Raw genomic sequence first — 17,072 nt, forward strand, 5'->3', positions numbered from 1 at the left:
GTCAATTCCCGTGGTTCTCTATCTCTCCTAGGACCATATACAAATCCTCTGTTCAGCGTTTAAAGCCCTTCGGCACCTAGCTGCACCCCTTCTCCCCCTTCCCACCTTTCTTCTTCCACGTTATGCCCCCATGCTCTCTTCCATCCAGCGACCCCAGCCTCCTGGCTGTTCCATGAACAAGCCCCTCCATCTCTTGGCTCTGGCGTTTTTCTCTGGCTGTTCCCTTGGCCAGGAATGCCTTCCTTCCCCATATCTGCCTATTAGCTTCCCTGGCTTTCTTCAAGACACAACTAAAATCCCATTTGTACAGGAAGCCTTCCCAACCCTCTTCATTCTAATGCGTCTGTTAATTATTCCATTTATTCTGCCTAGAGCTTGTTTGTACATTCATGTTTGCTTGTTGTCTCCCCCATTAGATCAGAAGCTCCACGAGGGCAGGAACTGACTTTTAGCACAGTGCCTGGCACAGAGAAGGCATTAATTGTATAACTTTAAGAAGTCACATCAATTTTATGGCCTTCAGTTTTTTCACCTATAAAATGAGATAGGAATAAATGGTTGTTAGGGCCCTTTCAAACTCACAGTTTCAGGAATCCTGGCCTAAAAGGCTCCATTCGTTCAAGAAAAATGTCAGGGGGCAGCTAGGGGGCTCAGTGGATAGAGAGCCAGGTCTTGAGATAGGAGATCCTGAGTTCAAATGTGGCTTCAGACACTTCCCTGCTATGTGACCCCGGCAAGTCACTTAATCCCCATTGTCTGGCTCTTACTACTCTTCTGCCTTGGAACCTATTGATTCTAAGAAGGAAGGTAAGGGTTTTTTTTGTTGTTGTTGTTTATTTTTCAACAGCTCTTCAGCTTTGGAATGGATACTTAGAATTGTTTCTAAGTAAAAAGGGTTTTAAAAAAGGTGTCAACATTTGTTATACTATGCATTAAATTACCAATTATGTGCAAGGAGCTGGGAATAGAAAAGTAAGAACAACATTGGGTTTTTATTTTTTTGCTTGCCCTGAGGAACTCATATCCACTGGAGGCAGGGAGATGATATACTGTAGGCTGTGATGGGGGCAAAGGAGAGACCCGAGTACTCTGGGAAGAGGTGTCTCATCCACGCAAGCTCCTTTAAGGGTCCCTCTGAGTTCCTGTATTCTACCTCTCTGGGTCCTGTCTCAGCTTTCTCCTACTCCTAGAGTCAGTCCAGATCATTCCCTTCTTCTTCCCATGTACACCAGTACACACTGATACAAGATACAGGCCATCTCTGCGATGTTGGCCGAAATGGATGCTCATCAATCCTATCTTATTGCCTGGAGGGGAAACTGAGGCAGAAGAGAGTCCGACAGGGAGAAAGAGAATCCCTGGGTCACTGAGATGGGGAGGGGAGAGGAGATGGAGCCAAAATGAAACTATGAGCCCTGGCTCCCACACCTCTGGTTTAAGGTTGTATGTGTGTCTGTCCAAATTCTGACCACTTTAGTCACTTTGCTCATGATCTCTCCTTCTCTGAAAGAAGCTGTGGTGTAGGGGAAAGAGCTCGAGGCCTGAAATATCAAACAGATTGCTGAAACAGATTAAATTATAAAGGCAGGTAGATAACACAGTAGATAGAGAACTAGGCCTGAAGATGGGAGGCCCTGGGTTCAAATCTGACCTGAGATGCTTCCTAGCTGTGTGACCCTGGGCTAGTCACTTAACCCCCATTGCCTAGCCCTTACCACTCTTCTGCCTTGGAATCAATACACAGTATTGATTCTAAGATGTAAAGTAAGGGTTTAAAATAATGTAATTAAATTCACATTTAATTGAAGTTTAATAAAATTTATGAATGACATATGAATGAAAAATTTATGAAATAAAATACATTAGAACCTGGATAATGTTAATACATGGTTTTCTAAAGTTGATATGCATCCTGCATATTGATCCATCCTTAGAAACTCTTCAGCGGCATCCCTTTCCGGTTAAGTTTGATAGCCCTACTGTAGGCTCCTGGTCAGAGGCCCTGGGTTTGGATCTTGGCCCAGCTAACTCCCTGGGTGATCCTGGATAAAGTCCCCTCTCCCTTCTCACATGTAAAATGGGAGCGCTGGCCTAGAGCGCCTCCAGGTCTCTCCCATGCTCCATCGCCCTCCTAGAGTCCATGGAACCTCCATCAGGCCGCGTGAAGGCTCCCCAGCCCCCTGGGTGCTTAGATCTCTCCCTGATAGGAATCGCAGCCTCTCCCGTGGGGCAGAAGGAGGGCTCTGGCAGGCCCACGGTGTCTGGGTCTCGGGCCAGCATCCTGCCATTGTCTTACCCCACCGCCCTCTTACCATCCCCCATGCCACAGACACACGCCTACACGGACAGGGAATACACACTAAGGAACAAATCAGTCCAGGCCGGATAGACGAGACTCCCCCGTAGAGCCGTGCAGAGAGATGCAGCCTCCGCTCAACGGAGGCACACAGACGCAGAGGCAGAGTCTATCCGTGTATTTTGGGATTAGCGGCGCTGCTCTCCCCCATGCGCACACAGACGCCTTCATCCCGGCGGACTCGCATTCTTGGAGCCGCTCCATCTGGGAAGAATTCTTAGGAAAGAAAAAATTCCTTTGGAAGGGCTAGAAAGCAGGAAACCAGAGAGGCTCCCGGGGAGCCAAGTGGTCTGCATGTGGAGAGCGTCTGCTCCCAGCCAGGCCTGGCGGCTCCCGGAGATGGGGTTCCTCCCCTCGCCTCCCCCATCCCACCAGGACCAGACCCCAAAGGCAGGGGAACCACAAAGCAGGCAAGACATTCCGGAGGGGAGGGACGGGAGGCGGAGGCAGAGGTGCCTGGAGAAGGGCCTAGAGAGAGATTTGAGCCGAAAGCCACATCCTCCTCCCACTTTGCTCCGTGGCGGGATCCCAGCTTTTCCAGCCCAGGGATCCGGGCTCGCCTTCAGAGTGGGGGGGGGGGGGCAGGATCTGCCTCTCTCGGTGACCTTTCCAGGAAACTCCCCCCAGCACAGAGTGGGGGCGGGGAGGACGAGGACCATCAGCCACCCCCGGCTCACTAATGCACTGCAGATTTGCCCACATGAAAGACCCAGACTAGACGCATGACAGACAGAGGAGGGAGGGAGCGAGCTGCAGAGCCAGAAGAGGCTTCCACCAATTTTCCACTCAGCCCTTCGCACCCTCACGGCCAGGAGGGGTGAGGGGCCGAGCAGGCTCCAGGCTTCGTCCCCAGATCCCTTCAGAGGGTGGGATCTCAGGTCTAGCGTTGGGAGATGAGGAAATGGCGGCCCCAAAGATCAAGTGATCTGCCACCCAGACCTCTGACGCCAAAGCCAGCGATACATCAACAGTACCAAGGATGTTTCTCAAGATTCAGTGAAAAGGGGTGCTAAGGGCTGAGCGGATAGAGTCAGGCCCAGAGATAGCAGGTCCTGGGTTCAAATGTGACCTCAGACACTTCCCAGCTGTGTGACCCTGGGCAAGTCACTTAACCCCCATGGCCTAGCCCTTCCCACTCTTCTACCTTGGAATCAATACATAGTCTTTTTAAAAAAATATTAATTAATTGATTTAGAATATTTTTCCATAGTTACAAGAATCATTTTCGTTCCCTCTCCTCCCCCACCCCCCTCCCATAGCCAACACCCCCCTCCCATAGCCAACAAGAAACTCCATTGGGTTTTACATGTGTCATTGCTGATACATAGTCTTGATTTTAAGATGGAAGGCAAGGATTAAAAAAAAACCAAACAAACCCTAGTGCAATTATTATCAATAATATGGAAATAGGCCTTAATCAATGACACATGTCAAACCCAGTGGAATTGTGTGTCGGCTACGGGAGGGGGGTGGAGGGAAGAGAAGGAAAGACATAAATCTTATAACCATAGAAAAAAATTTTAAATTAATTAATTAAATCAAAATTTTCAAAAAAACCCAACTAAAACAATACATATACAACCCAGATTGAATTGCTTCTCAACTTGAGGGAAGGGTGGGGGAGGAAAGAAGGGAAGGAGACAACATGAATCATATAACTTTGGAAAACTTATATGTAAATTTGTCACTAAAATAAAAAAAAATACCATATATTATTTTGTATTCAAGTCAGGAAAGGCTCCAGCACATTAGGTGGACCTGTAGTGTTGAACTTTTGGGAAGACAGAGATAAAATTTGTACATGGGATGGACAGACAGATAGAGGGGTTGTAATCAATCATCAGATCAGAAATTTAGAGCTAAAAAGTCCTCAGGGAGCATTGAACCAAACTCCCTTATTTCAGCAATAAGAAAACCGAGGCCAAAAGTTAAGTAACTTGCTCAAGATCACAGAGCTATAAGTGTCTGAGGTAGAATTTGAACCCAGATCTTGATTCTAACTCCAACACTACCGACTAAACGATGTTATGCTGCTTCTTCATGAGGTGAGATTAGAGATCCATTTGAGGATTTGAGTTATCTGAGTGATAGAATCCTAATCTGATATCTTGTCAGGGTGTGGAGGCAACCTCGAGTCGTCCAAGTCTAGAACTGGAAAGATTTTTGCACAAAGTTCCAGTGACGGAACGTATGCCTGATAGCTCTGCTCGGAGATGCATGTTTTAGCCTTAGGAATTCTCGAAGATTTATCTGATGAATTTTAGAGGGGATATAAAGGGAAAAGAAAATAGGAAACCGAGGAAATCACAGATCAGTCACGAGTTACGTGTCATGGATCACCAGATGCCGGCAGATAACTATAACATGAAATCATACATGACATGCTTTTGATGGGCCTGACAACAGAATCCCTGCCTGGACAGACAGAGTCTGGAAATTCACCCAAGAGGGACACCAAAACTGAATTCATATGTGGCCCCAACTGCTAGCTACTGGCAAAATCTTTTTTCTTTTTTTTAAATCCTTACCTTCTATCTTAGTATCAGTTCCAAGACAGAAGAGCCACAAGGGCTAGGCAACAGGGGCTGTGATTTGCCCAGAGTCACACAACGAGGAAGTGTCTGAGGCTTGATTTGAACCCAAGTTTTCCCAACTTCAGGCTTGGTGCTCTAACCACTGGGCCACCTAGCTGTCCCCAAAGTCCCTTTCGAGAAAGATTTTATTGATGTCATTTCTTTCTATATCACACTTATTTCTGGAAATATCCTTCTTGGAACTGTGAGAATGAAAAACAATTAAACAAAAGCATCTGATAGAGGGATCTTGCTTATACAGCATTTTGCCCTACTACTCTGTGAAGAAGAAGGGTTATTTCCTTCCCTATTCCCTGAGGTCATTAGTACTTATAAATGTCCAAAAGTCCATTAAAAAAACCCAAAAACTCCAGAATTTTCACTGCGATGCTATTTAGGTATTAAGACTGGCAGCATTGACCGGTGAAGAGTGCTGGACTTGGATTGGGAAGGCCTTTGTTTAAATCCTGCTGCAGACAGTTATTAACTGTGTGATGCTGGATAAGACTGTTAACTTCTCTCTGCCTTAGTTTGCTCATCAGTTAAATGGGCATGATAATGGGACTCACTCATGGAGTCATGGTGAGGATCAAAGGAGATAATGCACATAACATGCTTGGCAAACCTTCGAGGTCTCTCTGTCAATACCAGCTGTGAGGATGAATCACACAACAGCAGAATTCCATAAGAATCAGCCCTGTAGATTGCTCAAAAGGCAGGGTGACTGGGAGCCGGCTGGGTAGCTTGTATGAAGCTGGTATAAAAATTATCATTACTGATGACATGGGGAATAGTTAGGAGGAGTGCTGAGAATTGGATTTGAATCCAGGCCCCACTACTCACCACCAATGCTTAGCACAGTGTCTGGCACATGGCAGGTGTTTAATAAATGCTAGTTGACTGGCTGATTGATCTCAAGGAAGTGGCTTTACTCCTCTGAGCTTCAATTTTCTCATCATTTTACAAATGAAGGAGATGGACTAGGCGGTCCTTGAGGTTCCTTCCAGCTCTAAATCTATGATCCTATGATCTTATGTAGGACTAGAATCAATCAATCAAATAGAATTTATTAATTGTGCTTTTAAACTTAATGTTAATTTATTCCTATTAATTCATTAAATACTTGCTAAGAGCCAATTGAGCACCTAGGTAGTACAGTGGATAGAGCACCAGGCTTGGAATCTGGAAGAGTCACTTTCATGAGTTCAAACCCTGCCTCAGACACTTACTAGCTGTGTGACCCTGGGCAAGTCACTTTTACCCTTTTGCCTCAATTTCCTCTTCTGTACAATGAACTGAAGAAGGAGAAAGCAAATCATTACAGTGTCTTTGCCAAGAAAAACCCAACTCAGGTAACAAAGATTCAGAAAGGGCTGAAGTGACTGAACAACAACAACAACAACAAAACAAACAAACCAAAAAAAAGGCCAGTCACTGTTTGGGGCTAGGCACCAGTGATATAAAATCAAAAATCTCTGAAGGTTGGCCAAGGGCTGCATCTTCAGAGAAGCAGCAGAAGGGAGATTCTCTCTGGAGGACTGAAGGAGGAACATGAATGAGCATGTCACAGAAGATGAAGAAGCCATGGTTGGATTATGATCTGCTCCGCTGGGTAAGGATGTGACCTGAGATCCAGGTCACAGAATCACAGACACTGAGAGCCAGAAGGGACCTCAGTGCAAAAAAGGAATCTCTCACTATAACAAGCCTGGCAAGTGGTCATCGGCCTCTGCTCAAACACCTCCACGGAGAGGGAACCTAATCTGCTTCCACTTTTAGAGAGCTGAAATTCTTAGAAGGTTCTTCCTGATATCAAGTCTAGTTTTTCCTCTCATGCAACTTCCACTAACTTCTTCTGGGGTCAAAAAGAGTAGATTTAATTCTTTGTGGCACAGCAGACACCGACTCCTCTTCCTGAGTCCAAATCTGGCCTCAGACACGGACCTCTGCAAGTCACTTAACCCTGTTTGCCTCAGTTTCCTCATCTATGGAGGAGCTGGAGAAACAACAAACCATTCCAGCATCTTTGTTGGAAAAAAATCCAAATAAGGTCACAAAGAGTCAGATGTGACTGAAAATAACAATATCGACCTACAGCATGATCCCATGCTTGAGGACGGCTCTATTAGTTATCTGTGTAAGCTCCATGGAGGCAGACAGGCACCTTGTCTTCTCCACACAGAATAGGCAGTGAACGAATGTTTCTTGAACTGAAAAGCACCTGTGGTCTGAGCTGGTGAGACAGAGTGTGGTCCTGGCCCCCACAAGGACTGAACCGGCGTTCCGTCTCCTTAAACGAGGCTCCAAGCAGCCACTAAATATTTACCCACTGAAATAATCATGGGGGTTGGAAACAGCCTGCCATCAGGACCTGCCATCTCCTCTCACTGCATGTAATTGTCCTGTTTAATAGGGATCCCTTCCACTGACAGGGAGGAATTCATGTGTCTGCAGAGGGACAGCCGTACTCTGCCTTATCCCTCCCCACCGACTCCCGAGCTCTTTGCCAGTTCTTCTCCAGCATTAGGCTTGGAGGCCACACTCGGTCAGCCCCAGGAGGAGGAGGACTCTAGACAGACCTGTGGCCACAGGCCTGCCGGGTCTGCCAGGCTGGTGAGCCACGGCAGGAAACCTCAATGGGAGGGTGCCTTAATTGGATAAGTACAGGGGGATAGAGAATGGTCAGCCCACAGTGTCAGAAAGCCTCTTCCTTATAACCTGCAGGCTGGGCTTGGGCAACTGTGGAGAGACCCAAGAGTCGAGTTAGGGAAGAAATCCTGAACTGTGCCTCAAAGGGTGGGCAGGCTGGAGGGCACAAAGCTGCCAGAGGCTATTGAATCAATCCGAATCTGAGCAGGAACCCCTCTGTAACTGCTTCACCAAATGGTCTTCCAGCTTTTCCTTGAAGGCTTACAGTGATGGTGGACTCACCATTCCATAAGGCAGCCCATTTTAAATAGCTCTGAATGCTGTGAAGCTTTTCTTTATATCAGGCTGAAAAATCTGCCAACACACATCTTCCACTTTCCCAGTCTGACCCTCTAGGTACAAGCATCATATGTTTGTTCCCCTTTCACACGAGCTTCTCAGATACTTGAAGAAATCTCTTATGCTACATATAAATTTCGTTTTTCTTCAGGTGGTTTTGTTTCTTCCTTCTCTTTCTTTCTCTCCTTTTGTCTTAGAATCCATGCTATGTGTCAATTCTAATAAACAAGAATGGTAAGGGCTAGGCAATGGGGGTTAAGTGACTTGCCCAAGGTCACATAGCTAGGAAATATCTGAGGCTAGATTTGAACTTGGGACCTCTTGTCTCCAGGTCCACTGAGCCACCTCAATGTCCCCTCCCAGTTTTTTCACATGACTTCATTTCCTGACTTCCTGCCATACTGGGACAGAGGCTGGTTGTTCAGTTTAGGGCTGGTTAAGATGGTACCCTGTCCCACCCCATGTCCATCCCTGAGATCTCCTACACGTCTCATGGATCAATTCGAGGCGATGAACGCACCACCGAGATGGGAAGGCATAGGAGACAGACCAGCTTAAAGAACAGAGCAGATCCTTTCTGATCCCCGGGGCAGAGTCTGCAAGGCAGATTTCCTCCACATGCCTTCTCTGGTGGATAGTCTGAACATCAGAAAAGTCTTCTATGCCCTACTCCCCTTGGCTAGGCAGTTAGACCAGGTATATCTAGACCCTGGGGTCACGAAGATTAAGCAGAACTTAAGGATCCAGGGGTCTTATGCACAACAGGCAGATGATGGAAAAGATCTGCGCTGATGCCTTCACATCCTTTCACCTCGAGTTCCCCTGTGAAAGAGGTTTGTAGAAAGGCTGGGTTTAGGGAGTAATTGTGGCTAGTATTTATAGGCTAAGGCTTGCAAAGTGTCATATATAAGTTATCTTATGTGATTCTCAAAAAAACATTCTAAGGTGCTATTACTATCCTCATTTTACAGATGAGGAAACTGAGGCTTTAAGAGGTTAACTGACTTGCCCAGGATCATACAGTCAAGAAGGATCTGAGATAGGATCTGAACTCGGGTCTTCCTGACTATCTACTGCACCACTTAAAGAATACATTCTATGGTCATGGAAATAGTAGAATGAACTGGCTTATGTGACTGCTGAACCTGAGATCCCATTCTCATGAGTTTCCTCCGGGGGCTCACTGAACTATACCCCTTTACCATAATATCTACTGTACCAACTTGGGTTCAACATCAGAAATGGAAGAGCAAAGGGAGAAAACTTAGCTATTTAGTCCAACCCCCCCTTTTAAATTTTAAAATAAAAAACATACTTTTGGTTATAGGAATAGATACTAAGTATCCCTTCTAAGGGCAATTAAATGACTTGCCCAGGGTCACACACAGCTAGGAAGTGTGTGAATCCAGAGTTGAACCTGGGATCTCTCACCTGCAGGTCTGGTGCTCTATCCACTGAGCAAGCCAGCTGTCCCTAGTGCAACCCTCTTAAGAGATGGTTAGCATCTAGAAATAATGAGAAATAATCAGTCCCTCAGTATTCTGCACTAGTCAGACCATATCTGGAGCATTGGGTTCCATGATGGGCAGCATGTTTTAGAAACAACACTGAGATGGAGGTGGGGAGGCATATCTATAATTCCTGCTCCTGGGGAGGTTGAGACTGATATCTTGCTTGAATCCGAGAGTTCTGAGATCCATCAGGGTTAAACCCAATCAGATGTCGATACTAAGGTAGTGCCTCTGAGTTCTCCTCATCTCTGAGCAAAGCCTGGCTCTAAGATCACTTGATCAGGGATTTCTCAGCTGGTAATGCCCTAGTGCATGGTTAAAATGAAGAGGGAGACCAGGCAGTTAGGTGGCTCAGTGGATGGAGAGTCAAACCTAGAGACAGGAGGTCCTGGGTTCAAATATGGCCTCAGACACGTCCTAGTTGTGTGACCCTGGGCAAGTCACTTAACCCCCATTGCCTAGCCATTACCACTTTCTCTTTTAGAATTAATGCTTTGTTCTCAAATTTAAGATAAAAAAATCAGAGGGACAAAGGCAAGCACTGTTTGTCTAAGTGGGCAGTCTCTGGAAATTTAGGCTAGAGGGAGCTGGGGTAGGGGGTGGAAAAGGAGAGAGAAGGAAAAAGCATTTATTAAGCACTTGTGTAATTAGCAAATCTTGAACCCTTGGACTTCATCTCCCAGAATCCTTTTCCCTTCTTCCACTAGGGTACTTATGTATTTTTTATAAGTTCTGTAACTCTGCCTTTTTTCTCACTCCTCCCCCATCCCCCCATCCCCCACAAACATGGCTGGGTTAAATCCCTCTTTGCTCTAGTTTTTTATTTTCCTTTACTTCAAGTTATTATTAATAAATCTTATTAAATATAATACTTGGAACATTTGGATATTAATTTTTAATCTTACACACGTATTATGTGCCAGGCATTGTGCTAAGTGTTTTAGAAATATCATCTTATTTGATCTTCACAATTCCATGAGGTAGGTGTTATTATTATCTGTATTTTACATTTAAGGAAACCGACACAGAGGTTAAATGACTTTTTCAGAGTCACACAGCCAGTAAAGGTTGAACTCAGATTTTCCCAAGTGCAGGCTCAGTGTTCTATTCATTGAGCCAACAAGCCAGCTGTCTCTAGTGGCAAGATTTCACATTTCTATAGTGCTTTAAGGTTTACAGAGTGCCTTCTTTATAATAATCCTATGAGATAAAGGGTCCCATATTTTCCATATTTTATAAATGAGGAAACTGAGGCCCAATGAGTCCAAGTAACTTGTTCAATGACACACAGATGGCAAATAGCAGCTACTGGGATTCTGATCTAGGACCTTTAACTCCCAATCCAGTCTTCCTCTCACTACTTCCCAGTTTCCAATAGAGAACAGTACAGAAATGAATTTGGAAATGATAATGACCTCAACAGTGTGGAGGGAGGGTAGGTACTCCTTCCGCTGCATCTTACTGAACACTGGTTTTGAAGTCAGAGAACCTGTGTTCAAATCCCGTCTCTGACTTTCAGTTCCAATGTGTCTTTATTGGTAAGACTTCCTGGGTTTAAGCTCCCTCATCTGTTTACAACTGTAACAACAACTCATCTGTAACAACAATTAGGCAGTAAGGTCTCTGAGGTCCCTTCCAACTCTACAACTATGGTCCCACTACAGATCCAGCTAATCTTTTATTCTTTCCTGTTTCCTCCGGGACCTTGCTCCAGGAAGGCTAAGACTTGCCTACCTTTACAGGATTACAAAGTATGGGAGACAGGATTTGGATTCAAATCCTCTGACTTCTAGATTGATGTTCTGACCTATCACAGTGCCTTTAATGGCTAGGAAGATGGCTGAAGCAAGTGCTGTGGAACGCCTAGAGCTCCGATGAACATGGAAGACACTACAATCATCTACTACATCCTAGGTCATTGCCAGTTGTCCTGCCTTTTGTCTTGGTCCTAGACTTCAAAGACTAGAAGATTTGTGCCACTCTGCCTCACTAATTTAATTCCATCAAGTCATCATTTTGAGATGTCCTTGGACAAAAAACAGGACCTTGAGCGAGGGGATCCCCTTGGTAATTTTCTTTCCATCTGTCCATAGATATGTGTTGGTGGTCCCAATCTACAATAAAAGGAAACCTTGCTTTTGCCTTTTTAAATCTCATCTAACTGCTTCCCCATTTCTCTTCTACTAAACTTCTTGAAAAAAGTGTTTAAACCTGACAACTTCATTTCCTCACTATCCACTCTCTTCTTACCTCCTCACAGTTAGGCTTCTCCCACCATTACTCTATTAAAACTTCTCTAAGGTTACCATGTTTCAATTTCTAAATCTAATGGACTTTTAAAAAACACTTCATCATCTCTGACTTCTCGTGGTTTTTGACAGTCAACTGTTTCCTCTTCTTGGATATTCTCTTATTCCTTGGCTTCAGACAGAGACATCATTCTCTCCTGCTTCTCCTTTTACCTTTATTTTTTCCAACCCTTACGTTCTGTCATTTTTTTTTAGTTAAAAGAACTTTAAAAAAACTTTTACCTTCTGTCTTAAGATCAATACTGTATATTGGTTCCCTGGCAGAAAAGCAGTAAGGGCTGGGCACTGGGGGCTAGGAAGTATCTGAGGTCACATTTGAACCTAGGACTCCTGTCTCCAAGCTTGGCTCTCTATTCACTAAGCCAGTTAGCTGCCATTTCTCTTACTGTTCTAACCACTCTGTTTCTTTTACTCTTCTTCCCTTCTTCCTCTTCTTCCCAAACCCTTAATGTAGGTTCTTAATGATCTGCCCTTAGCTGTATTTTCTTGTTTATATTCTCTCTCTTAGCAATCTCATTTATTTCCTTGGTGTCAGCTAACACTTTTATGAAGATGACTTCCAAACCTCTATCCTTCCTACTTCTGCTCTCCTTTTTAATGTCCAGACCAACAACTCCAGCTGGATATTTTTATTGGTATATCCCACCAACAGAGGAAACTTAACATTTCCAAAACTGGTTTCACTGTTTTCCCTCTTAAATGTATTTCTTTTTCTGATTTCACTATTTATGTCTGTGACAACATTATTCACCTAACTTCCAATGTTCATAACTTCAAGTGTATCTTAAACTCTTCCCTTTCCTCACCACTCATCTCCAATCACAAAATCCTGTTGATTATAAAAGAGAGGCATAGTGCCCAATACTGAAAAGACAACAACCCCTTCTGTATACTGCTTTGGTGGATCAACCAATCAATAAGCATTTATTTTTTTTAAACCCTGGTGATTTCATCTTTGCAACATTTCTTAAATTCCTCCCCACTATTCTCATTGCCACTAATTATAGGATAGTGTCTCACTACCACCTGCATATACCATTGACTTTAGGATCTTTTTTACTTGTACATCTTTCTAACACATCAAAAACAACATGACCAAAACTCATTTCATCATTTCCCTGTTAAACTTAAATTTTCAATTCAATAAACATCTATTAATCTTATTATATGTTAGACACTGGTAGTTGCTGAGGACAAAAAAGGACAAAACCCAGAAATAATACCCTCAAAGCCCTTAAATTCTATTGAGGGAAACAATAACAATAAAATAACATAGATTAGATAGATGGCAGTTTAAGATTTGCAAAGGATTTTTATAAATTATCTCATTTCACCATGTACTCAAATAAGTATGGAATACATACAAAGTAAACAAAGTATTCTAGGAGAGAGAGCTCTAATAATTGAGGGGAATTTTGTGTCATAGTTTCAAAACTGAAGGGTCTTAGAGGTCTTCTGGTAAAAATTTCTCATTTAAAGATGTGGAAACTGAGACTCAAAAAGAAAAAGTGACTTGCTCAGAGCCCCATAGACTGAGTAGGATTAGAAAAGACCTTTCCTTTCAGATAAAGAAATCAAAACTATTAATAAGCACATGAAGAAGTGTTCTAAATCTCTTATAATCAGAGAGATGCAAATCAAAACAACTCTGAGGTATCACCTCACACCTAGCAGATTGGCTAACATGATAGCAAAGGAAATTAATGAATGCTGGAGGGGATGTGGCAAAGTAGGGACATTAATTCATTGCTGGTGGAGTTGTGAACTGATCCAACCATTCTGGAGGGCAATTTGGAACTATGCACAAAGGGCGATAAAAGACTGTCTGCCCTTTGATCCAGCCATAGCACTGCTGGGTCTGTACCCCAAAGAGATAATGGAGAAAAAGACATGTACAAGAATATTCATAGCTGCGCTCTTTGTGGTGGCCAAAAATTGGAAAACGAGGGGATGCCCATCAATTGGGGAATGGCTGAACAAGTTGTGGTATATGTTGGTGATGGAATACTATTGTGCTCAAAGGAATAATAAAGTGGAGGAATTCCATGAAGATTGGAACAACCTCCATGAAGTGATGCAGAGCGAGAGGAGCAGAACCAGGAGAACATTGTACACAGAGACTAATACACTGTGGTATAATCGAACATAATGGACTTCTCCATTAGTAGCGGTGTAATGTCCCTGAACAATCTGCAGGGATCTAGGAGAAAAAACACTATTCATAAGCAAAGGACAAACTGTGGGAGTAGAAATACCGAGAAAAAGCAACTGCGTGACTACAGGGGTTGAGGGGACATGACAGAGGAGAGACTCTAAACGAACACTCTAATGCAAATACTAACAACATGACAATGGTTTCGAATCAAGAACACATGTGATACCCAGTGGAATCACGCGTGGGCTATGGGGGTTGGGGGGGAGGAAAAGAAAATGATATTTTTCTTTAATGAATAATGCTTGGAAATGATCAAATAAAATATTATAAAATTTAAAAAAAGAAAAAAAAAGAAAAGGCCTTTCCTAGGTGATACAACCTGAGCCTTGAAGGGGAAAGTAGGAATTCCAAAGGGCAAAAGTAAAGAACAGTCTAGGTGTGGGGGACAGCCAGCCTATGCAAAGGCAGAATATGGAATATCACACATGGAGAATAGAAGGTAGGCCAGGATGTTTGGAACATGCAATTTATAAGAAGGATGATATAAAATTGTTCTAGAACTTCTACAGGAACTAAAATAAAATCTGAAGGGCTTTAAATGCCAAACAAAAGCACACAGGATGCTTAAATGATTTTTCTTGGGCAAGTATTTGGTCATGTCACTTGAGTGCTCAAAACTTTTTCTAGGGCTCCTAACTGCCTACAGAATAAAGGTTAAACTCTTTTTCTGCGGCCTCTGGGCCTTTGACAATCTGATGGCATCCTATTTTCCCAGTTCTACCTCAAATTATTCCTTCTGTATATTCTACGCTTTCAACAAACTGGACTCTGCTCTTTCCCCCACCAACCAACACTCCTTAATCTAGCCAATCTTTGCTCACACTTTTCCCTGTCTAGAATATCCTTCCTTTCTTTACCTGCTGAATTCTTATACCTCCTTTAAAATCTAACTCTCCTTTGGGAAGCATTCTCAGAACTCTTATTAGTGTTTTCTCCCTCAAACTTCACATCTTCTTTTGCATTTTCATACTATGGTATGGTATACTATGTATATGTACATAGTATATATGTATGTGTACATATATACTATGGTATATATATTTTCATACTATGGTATACATACTATATATGGGCTGGAGGATGAACTACACTTCTGTCCTCTGAGGGCCATATTAGATACAACAGGAAGGGTTCATCAACAGATGGGCTAAAGGGTGAAGAATTTGCTGGTCACCAAAACTTTCCTCTATTTCTTTGAGGGGCTGTAACCTGGATCAGCAAAAGAAATGTCCACAAAATAGAATCACAAATTTTTATAGAGAATCGATATTCTGAATGCGTCAATCAATCTCTCTCTCCCCTCTCCCCATTAGATTGTGTGTTCCTTGGGGCATTCCCCAGGTGCCTAGCACAATGTTTTGCATAGAAAAGAGGTTTAATAAATGTTTTTTGTTATTCGTTATATCAAATCAGAGAATGCTTAAGAACTGGAATTTATCAGTTATTGGAAGTCATTTCCAAAGATCTAGGATCATACCCATTAGACAGATGAAGATACTGGGGTCTATTCCCTGCTTTCAGGCCCAGAAAGGGAAACTCATCTGCTCTCTCCTGGCTGGCCCCTCCACCTGTCCACAATGGCCTCAGATGAACGCATCGCAATTCCAGATGTGCATTCCCCTCTTCCCAACAAGTCTTCCTCCCTCCCTCGACTTCTCTTCAACTACCCAGCCATCAAGGATTAGGGCCAGAACCGACCCTTCTCCGAGTCCATAAGGATATCCCTACCTCCCTTCCTCTCCCGCTACCCCCGCGCCCAATTACTCCCCACCTCCCCCAACACCGGGAGGTCCCGCCCACCTCTTTCAGTGAAGCCCTCATTGGCCCCTCCAGAGAGGGGGGCTAGGCCGAGAGGAGAGGGTTTCCCACCAGGATTGGCCGCCAGTGCTAGTCTATCCCACGCTCGCCATGGTGACCACGTTAAGTTCTGTGGGGAGAGCTCCAAATCCCACCCCTGGCCTCCCCCCGCTTCCCCCCATCCCGGGACTACTGCATTCCAAACCCCGGTTCCCCCCTCCCCCCAACACCCAGGCTAGGGCCAATGAGAGATTCGGTCCCCCAGGAGATAGCTACACAAACACACTTCAGAATGGAACCTCCCCCATCCCCCTTAGCCACCCCAAAAAAGTTGGAGGAAGAAAGTTAGGTTAGGGGAGTTGGGACTGTCCAGGTTTCTGCACTGGCAGATACCCACCCTACTCCCTTCTTCCCGAATCTCCGTAATTCGTCGCTGCCCTAGTCTTAAAGTCTCAGTGCCCGCCTCCACACCCTGCCCGCCCCGAGGAAGGGGCGTCAAGTTATTCTCCGGGATGACTAGAGATGAGGCCGGTTCCCCCTCCCCGTAGTGTCCCTACTTACCTGGGCCACTTCGCTCCTCGCCCAGCCTGGCCCGGCTCGGCTCGGCTCGCCTCAGCCCCGTGGAACGCAAAGCAGAGCGGGATCCGGGCAGCCGGGATTCCTGCAGCAGCGGCGGCGGCGGCGGCGGCGGCGGCGGCGGCGGCGGCGGCGGCAGCAGTACAGCTGCGGAGGAGGGACGAAGGAAGCGGAGTCTCCTCCTCCCGGGGGGAGGGGGGACGGAGAAGAGCTAAGAGAACCGACTAGGGGCTGAAATCCAGGTTGGCGCGGCTCGTTCGGGTGGGTCGCTTGTGTGGGATTCGATTCCGCCAGATTCGATCGGATCTACGCCATCCAGCCTTGTTTGGCGGAGTTTGGATTCGACTCGCTCGGCTTAGCTAGCTAAAGACCGATATGGCTTGACCACCTGTAGGGGACGCTGGCGGGGGAGCTGGCACTCAGTGACCCACAAGTGAATTCGACTAGGGCAGTTCCCGAGCTAGGATGGGGGAAAGAGGAAGCCAGGATGCGGCTATATGGAGGGTGCTCACCTGTGGGAAACAAAGTGAAGATGGGAAGGGAAGGACTGGGGAAGAGAGCCAATTCAGTGGCTGTATGTATATACATGTATATATGAATATGTATACACACATACATATACATTTGTACACCTATACTGTATATGAAAAATTGTACACATACATATATATATATTGAAAAATTGTATATATAAATGCACTCAGGTAATAAAGCCCCCAACTTAGACACACACAGAGCAGTATTGGT

The 17,072-nt window shown here is 44.7% G+C and overlaps 1 protein-coding gene across 2 annotated transcripts in view; it reads right to left on the reverse strand.

Moving 5' to 3' along the window:
• The window catches only part of CCDC102A (coiled-coil domain containing 102A), a 47,020-nt gene extending 30,357 nt beyond the window's left edge, over positions 1–16,663 (reverse strand). The window contains exons 1-2 of one of the 2 annotated variants that reach the window (XM_056812350.1): positions 16,311–16,663; positions 15,016–15,161 (exon numbers count right to left, since the gene is read on the reverse strand). The gene's annotated coding sequence lies outside the window, so the exon portion shown is untranslated. The remainder of the gene's footprint in view (positions 1–15,015; positions 15,162–16,310) is intronic. The other variant, XM_056812349.1, reaches the window with a different exon arrangement.
• Between the last annotated feature and the right edge of the window lie 409 nt (positions 16,664–17,072).

Source organism: Monodelphis domestica, chromosome 1, assembly GCF_027887165.1.
Source record: "Monodelphis domestica isolate mMonDom1 chromosome 1, mMonDom1.pri, whole genome shotgun sequence".
Classification (NCBI taxonomy): Eukaryota; Metazoa; Chordata; class Mammalia; order Didelphimorphia; family Didelphidae; genus Monodelphis; species Monodelphis domestica.